General features: G+C 57.2%; 1 protein-coding gene across 4 annotated transcripts in view; it reads left to right on the top strand.

The window, feature by feature from the left end:
* The window catches only part of PLEKHA6 (pleckstrin homology domain containing A6), a 113,081-nt gene that overhangs the window by 49,269 nt on the left and 49,507 nt on the right, over positions 1-14,305 (top strand). The window lies entirely within an intron of this gene.

The raw sequence follows: 14,305 nt of genomic DNA, 5'->3' as shown, positions 1-14,305 counted from the left end.
GCCTGCCTTCCGGCAGGACAGAGAGCCAAAATGACTGTCACAAAGAATCAGACGAGATGGGTCAAGCTGGTGGTGCTGGAGCAGGAACGGGAAGCAACCTCGTGGTGGAGACCCTGTCCTGAGACTCGAGAGAGTCGGCTCTGGGCTCCTACGTGACCTCCCTGCATGGTGGTGGGCAGGTTGTGGCCATCCTCGCGTGTGCCACTGGTCTGGGCCTTCAAAGCCCTTCGTCTGTGATATGCCCTCCGTGAGATGCTTCTGCGTTGCATCTGTGCTGTGCCCAGAGCAGAGGAGCCCTGAGCCCAGCAACTGCTCTGGAGGTGCAGAGGAAAGGGTGAGCGGGGTTTGAGCCCTCCATGTCCCATGGAGCCAAGTCTCCCTTCAGCCAGGCTTTGCCCTGCAGTTTTTACTGGCCCCCACTGCATGAGAGAGGAGACAGGCATTAAATCTTTCGGCGTCGCCAAGGCAGACAGTGCCTGGCTGGGAGAAAGTCTCCACCCTCCATTGCTCCGTCTCAGGGGGCCTCTTGTGCGGACAGCTTCCCCCCGTGGGCTGGCATGGGCTGGCTCTGTCCAGAGCGCTCGGGTAACCTTCCCCGCCCTTCCGGCTGCATTTACATCCAGCCCTTCTTTGTCCTCTCGCCTTTCCAGCGGTGGGGTTTGCGACTAGGCTCCGGGCCAGAGGCTGTGCTGACACATGAAAGTGGGATGTGTGGGGTGCTGCTCTGCTTCCAGCTGGAGGGGCGTGTGGGTCCAGGGATGACAGGAGCCGTGTTTGGGTCCGTGGCCGGGAGTGGGATAACAGAATCCAGCTGCCGCGTCGCCTGCCAGAATCGCCTTTGATTGCTTGGAGTCCTTCCACGCTCATCCAGGGAGGGATGGAAAGCCCCGGCCCAGCCAGGCAGCGCATGCACCCTTCGCCCACGCAGCTGTGCTGTGCCCTGCTGTCTGGATCAATGCTCCTCCAGTCCTGGCTCCACCCTGCCACCTTCCAGCCCTGCCAGGGCTGCCCTGCAGCCTCCTTAAATCCAGTCCCTGTGCATTCCCAGTCTGAACAGCCAGTCCTTTCTGATCTTTGTTCCCACCTGGCCTGCTTTGCTGATGCACTGTAGCCCCACTCTGACCTCGCTACCCCAGTCTTAGGACCCCCTCAACAGCTCTGCTGATGCCCCTCCATCCTGGCCCTCAGCCCCCGTCGCTGGAGTGTCAGGCCTTTCCCAGGCAGCCGTCTGGAAACAAATAGTGCCAAAGCACAGTAGTGACAGCTGCGGTGCAGCCGGCCCTCCAGCAGAGATGAAGAGGATACCACCGGTGCCCCTATGCTGGGTGTGGAGAGGCACTGGGAGCTCTGTGGCATGGCACTAGGGTGGCTGGACTTGCTGCGGGGGAGAGCCGCGAGGCGTGCAGCTCTGGGAGGCTCTGATGAGGCTGCACAGCACCAAATAGGAAACTTGAGTCATATTCCGGGCTTTGCTGAGCTCCAGGGACTGAGTTTTCTGAAGAACAGCCCAGGTCGGCCTTCGCTGGCAAGGAGCAGAGCAGATATTGCTAGTGCCTGCTCTGTGTCGGAGGAGACTTCTCTTTAAGTGTCTTCAGCCCATGTTGCTGAGGGGTGAATTTGCCCCTTGTGCCGTCCGTGATGGCCTTGGAGGTCCAGGGGGGCTGGCATTGCACTATGCTGGAGGGAGCAGGGAGACTGGAGGCGCCGTCTTTTTCCAATTAGATGCTTAGCAGTGATGCAGCTAATGTGGAGCTGCCATCATTATGCTTCAGGGTAAACACATCTTTGAGGAGTGTGAGGGGATTACTACAGTATTCCCCATTCCAGGCAGGCAGCCCTGGTGGAGGAAGAGGCCGAAGCTGTAAGGTTTGCTCTGCAGCCCAGAAGAGGTCATTTTGCTTTTATATCTAAACCTTTAATTGCAGGGATGCTCACAGGGTCCCCTCCGGAAGGGTGCACGTGGCACCAGGGAAGAGCCAGCTCCATCCAGGCCTGGTGAAGGGCTCCTACCAGGCCCAGAGGCCGGGCTGGTGCTGCTTCTTTAAGGCCAGGCTGGGTCTGTGCAGGGCACTGCAGCCAGCCCGGAACTGTTGACTGGGTGGCGGAGCCAAGACGTGCGTGAGATAAGGTCCTGGCATGGATCTGGGCGTCGCTTTGCTTGGCTCCTTTGTCCACTCGGACCAGACTTGCCAGCAGGAGCGGAGAGTGGGGCCACGGGGGGAGGGCAGAGGCAGAGCGGAGCAGGACAAGGGGGCTGAAGGCCAGGTGGGGAGAGGCTGCAGGACTGAGCCCCCAGGGAAACCTGGCAGCAGCAGAGGAGGGTGCCCCATGCTTGGAAGTCCAGCCCTTTGTGCCCACTGCAGGTGCCCCGCGGGGCAGGGGAGGACGTGCACCGGGGTTCTGTCGGTGAGCAAATGCCCCGTGAAACCCTCCGGCTCCTTCCCTGGGAATCAGGCTACAGAGGCACCTGTTTTTGCTCCTGTTGGTGACCCTCCCAACATACCCCGAGGCCCCCCTGCTGGTCCAGAGGGAGCAAACCTTACCACTTAAGCTCACCAGATACCTGGCAATTGCTGCCCTGGCTTCTGTTCCCATCCCTGGAGGGGACCCCAGTGCAGGGGGTTGGGGATTAGCTTTCTCTCCCTGGGAGGCCATGGCATTACTCAGGTAGGCTGGAGGAGAGCCCACAGTCACCTCAGCGCTGTGTCTGGTTGGGATGGAGCCAGCATCAGGCTGTGGTTGGGAGCAAAGACAAGGTGGGATGGCCTTTAAAGGAACACGAGCTGCAGCAAGCCCTGCGCAAGATGCCTGCCAGGGCAGCCCTGCAGTGCTCTGGCTTGGAAGGGGTTAAGGCCTCTGGCAGCGTAGGTGGCTGTTAATGATTGATAACAATGACAATCTCCCTGGGGTATGAAGGAAAACATATTCCAGCGTGGTGAAAGCCACTAGGGCCTGGCTCGGGGTCCGGCAAGGGGCTGCGGCACCGAGGAGCGTCTGGGGTCTGCAGGGGGGTCAGGACACGACCTCGCTGGGTGACAAGCGTGTGCAGCTCAGCCCATCTCCCATTGTCTGTGGCGGGGACAGCGTCACTGCTCTGAGTGGGGCCAGCTGACGCTTTCCTGGTGCAGAGCCCAGGAGTGGGGCTCTGGCCTGCATCTCTCCCCTCCTGCTTCACTGGGGGCAGGAAGGGCAGTTGATACAGCCCAACGGGGCTCAGCGACATTAACCCACGCTGTGAATCTAGAGAGGGGAGCGGCCGCAGCTAGGCAGAGCGATGCTGGGTTCTGCCTAGACCTGCCGGCCGCATCTGGGTGTTTGTTCCCGGGATGCTGGGGCCTGAGCTCTGCGCTGGATACTGTGAAGCTTGCACTGAGGAGCAGCCGCTTGCAAGCATCCCTCTGGTTCCCAGCACGGTTCCCTCCCAGCTCCGGTGAAGGCTCTGCCTTGGCTGGTGAGTGCTTTTTCTCTTTTTACTGGCTCCTTGGGTGAGCACAGGAGACAGGCTTCTCCGCTCACTGGAAGCTGCTAATGGTGGGGCAGGGGAAGAGGTCCAATCCCCAGGAATGGTGCCAGCACGCCAGATGTGCTGCTGGGTGTCTGCGGCCAACAGGAAGGTGTTTCTTTGGCAGGATCCCCTCCTTCAGGGGGGTCTCTGTGCAGAGACTATTCCGAGGGTTTTGAAACAACCAAGTCCATTAGCAGGACCTGTGCTGAAGCCTGGTGCAGCCTCATGCAGAGGGTGAATTTTGCCCTCACAGCTGGGGCACTGACAAAGCTGCTGCCTTGCTCTGAAGTGACGGCAAATTCTTGTCCCCAGTGGGGTCACGGGTTCCAGGCTCCTGTGTGAGGATTGATGGAGGAAGGTGCCAGCTCTGGGGCACATCCAGAGAGTGAGTCTTATCCTGACATTGCTCTGGGCTTTAACAGCAGTGGTGAGCATCAAATACTGTAGTTCTCTCTCTGCAGCTCGTAGATGCTCTTGGTCTTGATCTTTGACAGTGCTAGGTTTCTTCATCAGCCTGAGGACCCTAAGGGGTCCCTTGCCAATGGGGCTGTGCTGAACTGATTTCTCTGATGCCTGCAATCCAGGAGCTGCTCAGAGCAGCCTGAATTTTTACAGACCAACCTCTGCTGCCCAAAGTGGGGCTGAATGCTGAATTATCTGAGATTCCCTGGTGATTCCCCTGGGTCAAAAGAGGGTGTTTAGGGAGCTTGTATGGACACATGCAAGGCCAGGAGAGTCTGTTGCAGTGGGAGCAAAGGCTAGAGACCCTGGTTCGTTGTATAGCGAGCCCATGGCATGGGAGGAGATTCCACCACCCTTCCTGCCTTCTGCTCCTGTTTTGGAGTGGGCCCTGTGTAGCATGGACTAAAGCTGCCTGGAGTCCCTGAGACGGGTCTGTGCTGTGCTTCTGGTACAGGTTTGAATGGGGTGTCCTTGCAGCTGATGGAAGTATTTTTAATGGTGCAGAGACCCCCTTGGTCATGCGATGGGCCACATCATTTTCCCCTCTGATGAGCCCAGCTGTTGGATGGTGGGGCCGCTGCAGTGGGGACTGTGCCCCAGTCTGAGAAGGACTGGGGGCCTAAGGGGGTGCAGAGGTCCCTGGAGAGGGGCAGAGCCATCGTGTTCAGCCTGGGAGCATCTTCTGCATGCCCCATGAGGCAGGCAGTGCAAGAGGGGGCTGTGCCCAGGGACTGCATGTCCGCTTGCCAGTGTGCAGAGTGATGTGGGTTGCAACTACTTCACTCAGCCCCTATCAGCAGCCTCTGGGGCTGAGATCCTGTGGTCTGTGCCACCAGCAGTGATGCTCTTTGCTCTCAGGATCGCATCCAGCTCTCTGGGAGAGCTGCCTATGGCTATCATGCTTGGATGGCCTGGGGTGGCATTGCAGTGGGTCTCTTCTTCTTCCCCTCTAGGGATACCACAGGGACGGTGTGCCTGCTGGGTTCCAGCCTGCTTCTCCCAACAAGTCCCTTCACTTGACCCGGGAGCTGAGAGGTCAGAGCTGTTTGCACTGGACAATTGAAAGTGGAAGGGAAATGGGGCTTTTTGCACTTAAGTGGTTTCTGTCCTCGTGGCAAGCAAAAGGACCTGGATAACCACAGAGCTGAGCAGACCACTAGGAAGCTGGTTCCTGTTGGGGGGAGCTGTGGGCTCCTTTGCCCACAAACACAGACTCCCAAGCCACAGCCATGCCAGACCTGTCATGATGCCTACAGGCCGCACCAGTCATACGTTCCCCGCTCCAGCTGCTTGTTGCTGCCCAGTAAGACTCAGCTGAATGGGAGCTGCTCTGTGGTCCCTACCAGGGAGGGAAGGTGGTAACCTCAGTCCACTGTGATCTCTCACACCTGAGATCCTTAGCGAAAGCCAGCTAGGGGATTCTCTCTGCCTCCCACATGGCAACAGCCTTCCCAAGCTGCAGTGGAGCCAGGACTGCCAGGGAGATGCAGCGTGAGTGCCCAGTGCTCCCAGCTGGCTCCTTCCTGCCCGCTGCAGAGCTGGGAAGCAGTGAGACCTGCTCCTCTTGCTGTCTGTGCTGTGCCAGGAATGCTCTGTTCCCTGGACAGGTCTGTGTTCCTCCCTGCAGCTCTCTCCTGACTGCCATCCAGCTGGGAGAAAAGAGCTCTTGGTCTGTAAGCAAGCGCCTCCCCTCGCTGTGCCACTTGCCCCCAGGGGTGGATGCACAGCTGGGATGCAGTGCAGTGAGCTGGTTCTGAGCAGCCTGCGGGGTGCCAAGGGGAAGGATGAGCCCTCCAAGTGGTAGGAGCACCAGGAGTGCTTGTTCTGTTCTGGGGGGGCTCTGGGGCCTAGTTTCATGCTGCCTTCTGGAGACTTTGTCCCACACCCATCCCAGGTGGAAGTGGGCTTTGAGCACCAGGCCACTTCCCTGCGACTCCACCCGTTCCAGGCAACCATCAGAATCCAACCCCGACTTTCCACCTCCGCTGTTATCAGGCTGGAGGGAGGTGCCGCGACTGTGCAGATTTCATCATCGCGCTGGTTCCTGAGAGTGCCAGGGAAGTCCTGGCTTGGACCAGCCCCTTCCCAGGTCCTCTGAGTGCTCCTCTGTGCAGGTCTCTGGGGAGGGGGTTAGGCTTGTGTAGCATACATCACCCAACCGCCCCGCCCCAAAGTGGACCAGCAGCTTTTTTTCTTAATAAGATCTTTGCTCTTCGGGGTTGCTGGGTTGCAGGCGGTGATTAATGCTGGCTGGAGAGCTCTGTTCATCACGTAGGTGTGAGTAATTAGCAGGTGGCAGATTCTGAACCCAGGTCCTCCCTTGCCTTTCACCCCCGTGGCAAGGTCAGGAGTGTCAGCAGGGCGGAGGCCCTTGGCACTCCACAGGTAATGGGGGTCATCCTTTCTGGAGTAGGCCTGGCAGCTCCCCAGGCAGCAGGGAGTGGAGCAGGCGCTCTCTTTTCCCCTTTACCTTCTGCTGTTTAATCCCAGCAGATGGAGGTGTTTAAAATTTCCCTGGAATCTGTCAGCACCCAGGCCCGTGCCTGCCAGTCTGCGAGCCACATGGCAAAGCAGCTTGGCTTTCTCTTGCTTGTTACCTCCGGGCTGTCATAGCCCCTTGCGTCTACCCCTCACAGGGCCGTGCATGCTCTGGTCACTGACCTGCTCCCTCCAGCTCTGTCGCGTAGGCTCTGGTATACAAGGCGGTGTTGACATGAAGTGTTTTTCTTCCTCCGGCATCTGAAGCAAGCCAGTGCTGCCCCCCATAGCTATGCCTGTGTATGCCGTCTGCAGAGTGACAGCCTCTGGAGATGAGCATCCAGTGGCAGATGACAGAACAAGGAGCAATGGTCTCAAGTTGCAGCAAGAGAAGTTTAGGTTGGATGTTAGGAAAAACCTTCTCACTAGCATATGTAAATCACTGGGATGGGTTACCCAGAAAGGTGCTTTATTTTCCATCTTTGGAGGTTTTTAAGACCTGGCTAGACAAAGCCTTGGCTGGGATGATCTTGTTGGGGATGGTCCTGCTTTGAGCAGGGGGTTGCACTAGATACAACCACCTGAGGTCCCTTTCAGCCCTCTGTGATCCAGTTTAAAGGGACTGGACCCAGCAGGAGACCAGGATGCAAAACTAGCAAATTCCCCCTTGACCAACGCTGCTGTGCGCCCAAAGAGACGGTAGCGCAGGGAGCCGGAAGGGTGGGGGAATCTGTGTCAGCTGTCAGGCATCTCCTTTGCAAAGCAAACAGAGTGGTTGTACGGTTGTGACGGGGGCTGGGGGCTTGAGTCATGTTCTCTGATAAGCTTCTGTCACTCGGCAGTGCTGGCTGATAAAGAGCAAGCCACGCAGGGAGCAATAAATGCTGGTCGGGGAGGAAACCAAACAGCAAGGCGAAGGGAAAAAAAATCAGACAACTGTTTATTATTGTTTGGGGGAAAGAATAAATCCATGCAGAGCTTCATGTCTCTCCGTTGCCTCCCTGCTCACCACTGATTGATGCCTCTCCAGACAAAGCCTCCCCTTTGTGCTCAGGCCAGTTCATCAGGGCGCCGACGTGGTGTGGAGGAGAAAATGTTTTCTTTCTCCTCTCCCTCCGGCAGCGGGCAGAGCGGCAGCCAGCCACACGGTTATCTGCCTCTGACCTGCTGGCCCAAGCTGGGCCTCTTTGTCTGACGGGCTGAGGGAGGCTGCGGCACAGATGCCTCCTGGATTGGTACCAGGCGGAGGGAGGGTGCCGCAGCCTCGTGCTCCTCTTTTCGAGGGAGATCTGTGCCTGCTTTATGCTGGCAGAGAGGAGGCTTATCGGCGCTTATGGCCTGATCTGCGGAGGTGTTTGAATGAATGGGAGCTCTGGGCCCTCGGCGCCTAAGAAGGTCATGCCCTTAAAATCTTCTGTAGCACCTATTGCCCCACACGCTTCTCGCTTCCTAGGAGAGGAGGGGGTATTAATAAAGCACAAGGCTGAGGGTCAGCAGATTTGCTTAGTCCCATCTCTGCAGCTCGGTTGGTGCTGGATGGGACACGTCGCTGCCCGCAGTGCTGGTTTGCCGTGTTAGTCTGAAGTCAGGGCAGGCTGGCACCTTTGAGACTGGCTCGGAGAGGCACGAACTCTCGTAGGCACCAGCCTGCTTCCTTAGATCTCTGCCTTCATTTCCGAATCTGCAAAGCCGGGCGCATGTCGCTCCCCAGCTCTCCCGTCTTGGGGAGCAAGGGTTGCAGCAAGGGCTGGGTGATCTCCAGTGAGCACAGCCGGTCAGCACCTTTGAGGCTCTCAGCTCATTTTGCAGCCAGCTGGAGTTGTCGGCGCGATCCAGGGGGATCTCTTGGAGGCCCCCCAGGCTGAGGCTGGACTAGCCTGGCACTGATCAGCTGGCAAAATCTGACCAGGCAGCAGCCTGTGGCTCCAAGGCATGCAGGAGTGCAGCAGCTGCTTCCAGGGAGCTAGTGGCTAACCCCATAAGCTGGACAAGGCAGGGTGAGCTAGTGGGTAGGGCATGGGACTCTTGTGTCGGAGGCCTTGCTGGCCTGCTGTGTAATCTCAGCTGAGTGGCATCAATGTCCTATGCTTTCTGCTTTCCCCTGCTGTAAAAGAGGGGTCAGATCATTGTGCTCAACTCTGTGCAAACACAACACCAGCTGGCAGTGCCAGTCAGGAATCAGCAAGCGCCTTTCAAAATCCAGTCCTGCCCTCTTAGATCTTGGGCTAGGTAGTTTCTCTCCCCCATGCTGCACTCCAGAAAATCATCCAAGCCTCTTCGCTAGCCAGAGGCCAGGGTCTAAGTGGGGACAGAAAACCTCTCCCCGAGCTCCCACGCGACTTAGCTTGATGGATGTCCTCGCCTCCAACACCAAACGCGCTGCAGTAAATTGCTGCCTCAGAGCAAAGCGCTTCCAAATGCTCCGGCGAAGCCTTAATCGGAGAAGAGTGATATGGATTTGGGGGGAGGGGGAGAGGTGAAGGAAGGGGTAGGAAAACAAAGCAGAGAGCCAAAGCACAAGCTTGGCTTGGACACCGGCCACACCATCCCCCTGGGTTTAGAGCAGGCTGGATCCTTGCCCCTGAGCTGCGCCAGAGCACACATGCACACTCTCCAGGCAAATCCTTTTATTTATCACTTTGGAGACGGTTAGGGTGAGGCCTTGGCCAAAGCTGGGCTCCCCGACGATGACCATGAGCCCTCAGCCCTGCTGTTCCCATTGCAACAGGGTTTGGGAGTGCTCTAGCAATCTCTGCACTCGTCTCGGGGCTCTGGGAGGGGACAGGACACTGCTCTATACTGTCCTCAACGAGGCTTTGGTGGGGCAAGGATGGACTTCCCCAAAAGAATTTCCCAGGTGAAGGTGTTGTTGGGATGCTGGAGGGCTCCAGGTTGTTCGTTAGCAAGAGCCTAGCGTGGGAGTGGCTGGGCCTTCATCTGAACCCTGAGGAGTGGGTAGGTATCTTGGTAGTTTTGGGGCGAGCTCTGTGCTCCCTTGGCTCAGACCTTAAGGATGTGTTGCGCTTGCCTCCTCCCCCCGCCACGCCTCCCCTTCCAATCTGGTCTGCATTTAGAGCTCAGCAGGCTCAGAGCACTGCCGCGGCTTCGTGGAGAGGGGAGAGGCCCAGGCGGGACTCGGGGCTGTTTGATTTTTCTTTCCCCCCCGCTCAGGAGGGCCCCACCAGTCTGCCTGTTATCTCAGGCCGGCGGGAATCCCAGACGCTCCGATGAGGGCAGGGGCTGGGGAGGGATGGTTTCCATTAGCCCGTTCCTACCGCGTGCCGGGGATGTCAGCAGGGACCATTACCTGCATCCAGTTCAGCCAGCAGCGGAGTTTGCGTTGGCTGTAATTTGCAAAGGGCTTTTCTTATGGAGCACAGACCCCAGGGGGACCTGGCTCCACCCCTGTGGGGCATCAGAGCCAGCTGGCCCCAGGCAGGGGCTTGCATTGCTTATCAGCTCCAGCTGGCCCACTGGATCTTCCCCTGCCTGCCCAAGTGCCTCCCAGCCTTCCTTCACCTCCTTCAGGGCCATTCACCCCATTCCAGTTGTCACCGGCAGGCTGGCAAGCAACCAGCAGGGCCAGTGCCATGAGCTGATGTGCCCTAGTTCCAGCTGGGCCGAGTCTTGCCCTTGGTCATTATCTGCTTGTCAAAAGCCCCTCGCCCTCCCAGGCTTGGGAACATGAGGAGCTAGGACTTGATGGGGCTTGGGGTGGGGGTCTGGGTGGAGAGAGAGGGACTCGCCTTTGCCAGAACCCCTCAGCCTGCTTTGTAGTGACCTCTTTTTTTCCTGTCCCAACCCATAGAAAAGTGCCGTCTCCAGGGTCCCATGCAGCAGCCTGGCATGGGACACATGGACCTCTTTGTCAAGCTGTGTGGAAAAGTCAGCTGTGCTATGGGGAGCCTAACCCCTGTGCCCATGCTGGAGTTGGGGTTTGCATCCTGGTGATAGCATCTTCCAGGCGGAAGGTGGCAGCTAAATGCGATTTCCTCGTTAGCCATTGGAAAATCAGCAGGGCCGTCTCATTCTAGGAAGTCTGATTTTTATGGTCAGGCACCTGCATGGCCCTATGCCTGTGCCATGCCAGTGGGATTATGATCATTTCCATTACAGGAGAGCTTGGGAGCCCTAATGAGCTACTTTTGACTCAGCTGTGCTGTGCCTGCAAAGCGGCAGAGATCATGACATACCCTACCAGGAGAGCCCATAGCCTCTGCCGGTGCCTGGGAAAGTGTGGTTGGCTCCCTTATGCATGGCGACTGCATGGGTGAAAGTACAGGGTTAAATTTCCCAGGGGAGCGCCTGTGGCGGGGTCAGCGTGGCTCTCTGACCTGCCCAGTGCAGGGATGTCTCCCCCCTGGCATCCTTTGGGGGCTGCAGGGCTGCGTCTTTGCACACTGGGTGTCCACGTGCCACCAGTTCTGCCCATGTCACGAAGGATGAGCCAGGTGCTCCTGGTGGCTGAGAGGCAGGAAGCAGGGAGGAGGCTCAGGTGAGCAGGGAGGAGCATGGCAGGGATCCAGAGAGGAAGGTGCCAGCACACTCGGGCCTTGTTAGGTGCCCAGCTGGCACCCAGCCACGGCTTTGTGCAGGAGGCTTCAGCAACGCCAGGCACTCCCTGCTCGTTGTCTAAAAGCCCTGAGCGCGCGGAGGCAGGGAGCGGCTGGATCACAAACAAGATCCAGGAAAACAAGAGTTTGCAGGAACTCGGGAGTGGCTCTGGGCCAAGGAAATCAAACCGCTCCCCAGCTGCCCGCAGGGGGTGTGTCATGTCAGTGCACACACGGTTGAGCCCATGAATATTGCATGGGGTGCCGAGAGGCAGGCCTGCCCAAGGTATCCTGCTACGTCTCTGGGGATCTGCAGCAGGGCGGTGCCCGGCTGGCTGTGTCTGCTACCCCAGCATGCAGCGTAATCCTCACTCTGTCTGCTCCCCTCTCTCCGACTCTCCCTACGCAGGGCCTGGAGGCATACGGACCCTACCCGCAGCCCTAGATACTTGTTCACTGTGCCCTGTGGCCCTGGTATTACCCACTTCAGCCACTGCCTGGGACCTGGCTGTGATCTAAACTCTCGGCTCTTTTATCTGCCTGCACGTGGGTGTCTCCAGCCTTTCCTGGATTACCAACCTCTCTGTACTGAGATGCATCCTGCATACACGTGCTGGGGGCCGTCTTTTTGGCTGCCTCGGGGGCTGCAGGAAATATTGCCAAGTAGCCTTCAAGAGGTGACTGCATGGCACCATGATCGACTTCTCTGCATGTGGTGAGAGGTAGCTCATGGTATAGGATCTGAGGGAGCAGCCACTGGCATCCAGCATGACATGCAGGCAGGGAAGCATCCCTGGAAAATCACGGGTCGCCCTCAGCTCTGAGTGTGGCTGAGCGCTGGGCTCGGAGGTGTAGACAATCCATCGGAGAGCTCCACTCATCTTTAAGGGGACCTCTATCTTGCAAACACCCCTCTAAGTACTCAGAGACTAACTTCCTGAGGTTCAGAAAACCAGTCCTCATTTTCCATCCAAACATCCTTCCAGTGAGAAACAGCATTTTGTTGAAAGCATTATTTTTATACAAAAAAGAGAGAAAAAAAATCTTTGAAAAATCCGCCCCTTGCCCAACATCTTGTGGTTCAGATTTTTTGAGGTTTCATACATGGAAAAATCACTTTGATGGCCTGTTTTTTTTCTTTCAGGCTTTTCCCTAAACCCTGGGAAATTTTTTAATTTTTTTATTTTCAATTTCATCTTCATTCATTTTCCCTGCAGAAGGATTCATTGAGGCAGCCTTTCCTGCCCGCATGCATTTTAGTAGGCAGCTGTACGCTCACGCCAGCGGCTCTGAACTGTTGAACTGTGTTGCTTGATCTGCGGTAGAAAGCTGTGCGCGCCCCCACACATTGGTTTAATGCCCATGAAATGGGCTGGGCTGTGTGCAGAGAGTGGAGTTTCTTTTCCGATGAGAAATTTAGGTTTGGATCCAGATCTGAACTTTCCTGGGCCTCGTGGTTTCATCCGCCGCAGGCAGGGGATGGGGTAGCTGTGCTCTGGGCTGGAGGAATTACCATTTCTTCATGGGGGTTTCCTCTCAGCGTGCTGTTACAGAGGCGTTGGCACTGACACTGAGTGTCTGTGTGGCCGCACACCCACATGTGCTTGTTTCTGCACGGCAGTTCAAGTGCAGATTCTTTGTCCTGAGTGGGGATTTAATGTGTTCTGGCATAAGCCCTGCTTTGACACTGTGGATGCACGTCCAGACATAGAGTGACTGTGCCCTCAGGCCGTGTGTCTTTGCTTGTGGAGTTTAGCTGTTTCAAATAGGGTGTATTTATGGATGACTCTGCACAGCAGGGGTCTAGATGGGCCAGGAGTGTTCGCTACACCAAGGGGACTGTACATCAGCAGGGTGCTGGCACTGAGGCTAAAGCCACAGAAAAGAGGTAGCTTGTGGACATAGCTGCTATACTGTACCTCTGTCAGGGACAGCCAGCCCTCCAGCTGGTCGGGGGATGGATTATCTGGCCTTCGGGGTCCCTTCCAGCCCTACAGTTCTCATGGGACGCTGAGGATGGCTTTAAAAAAACTTGGGAAGGCTGAGACTAGGTCTGCCTTCCTCTCGCAGGGCTGTTGTGTTAATGCTTGAGAGCGAGTACAGGACCTCTTTTTGCCTCTCCCAGGCCACCCAGGTCAGAGCTTATGGCTGCCCGGTGCTACCTGGAGGCCACCTTTGTCATGTGGGATGTTGAACACCCCTGTACAGAGTAGCCTGCCCTGTTCCTTGCATTGCTGCAGGCTGCGGGCAGGGCCGGGGCATTCCCATCTTGGGGCGGGGATGCAACAAGGATGTTATGGTTTAATAATTGTAATGGCTGACGCTTGGCACTTCCTGGGAGCCTCCATGTGCTTGGCAGTGCTTCAGCACCCAGCAAAGCTGACCTGGCAATGGGCAGCTCCAGTTGTGCTGTGCCAGGCGGAGGAGAAAGCACGTTTCAGCCTGCTGTCTGGGAGGTGAGAGCCGTGAAGCTATGGAGGGTGGGCCTGGGTCTGTTCTTGGGTGGGGGGGCTTGGAGCAAATGCTGGCTGGTAACACAGGGTTCAGCAGCCAGCCCAGGTGCCACGATGCTGGGGCATTGCACTCCAGGAGGACGAGGCAGCCCAGCCTGGATCAACGGGTCCCTTAAAGACCGAAGTCCTGAGTGCTCTTCCCCGCTTTGGTGATAGCCGGGGGTTGTCTGGGTGCTTGGCACCAAAGTTTTCCCGTGTTGCCATTTTGGAGACCCCATGTGCGCTACGCAGAGCTGAGAGGCCCTGCGGGGTGAAGGGCTCTGTCCAGCAGCCCGGTAAGGTGTTTTCTTTCAGTTTGGAGCAAAGAGATGGGTTTGCTTTAAGGCACTGTGCTGGGATCCAGGAGATCTTGATTCGATTCCTGCCTGTCCAGAGCTGAGGGCTAACTCTCTTTATCTCTTCATGCCTTGAGGTTGTTTGTATTGGTGCTCTCTCACCTTTTGTCTCATCTCTTGGGAGAAGGGTAAGCTCTGTGGGGCAGAGTGAGGCTCTCTCACTACGTACATGCAGCACCTAGCACCAACAGGGCCGGGGGCATCTGAGAGCTGCCATGATACAAATAATTACAATGTGAAAAGGTGCAAGACTGGCCTCAACAGCATGGCGCAGGGAGCAGAAAGCTGCCCCCAAGGGACAAACCTTGCTCCCGGGAGGAAGGTGGGCAGGGGCTGTGCCCATCACAGGCCTGGGGAGTTGTGTGCCATCCTGTCCCTTCCCTGCCTGGTTCTGATAGATGGGAGCAGCTTTGCTGCCTGGTGTCTTGCTTCAGCTCCCCTGCCGGCGGCACGTGATTT

The sequence above is a fragment of the Alligator mississippiensis genome, chromosome 14 (genome assembly GCF_030867095.1).
Source record: "Alligator mississippiensis isolate rAllMis1 chromosome 14, rAllMis1, whole genome shotgun sequence".
NCBI classification, from domain to species: domain Eukaryota; kingdom Metazoa; phylum Chordata; order Crocodylia; family Alligatoridae; genus Alligator; species Alligator mississippiensis.
Note: the sequence above shows the minus strand (reverse complement) of the source record. Positions and strands in the feature narration are given on the sequence as shown.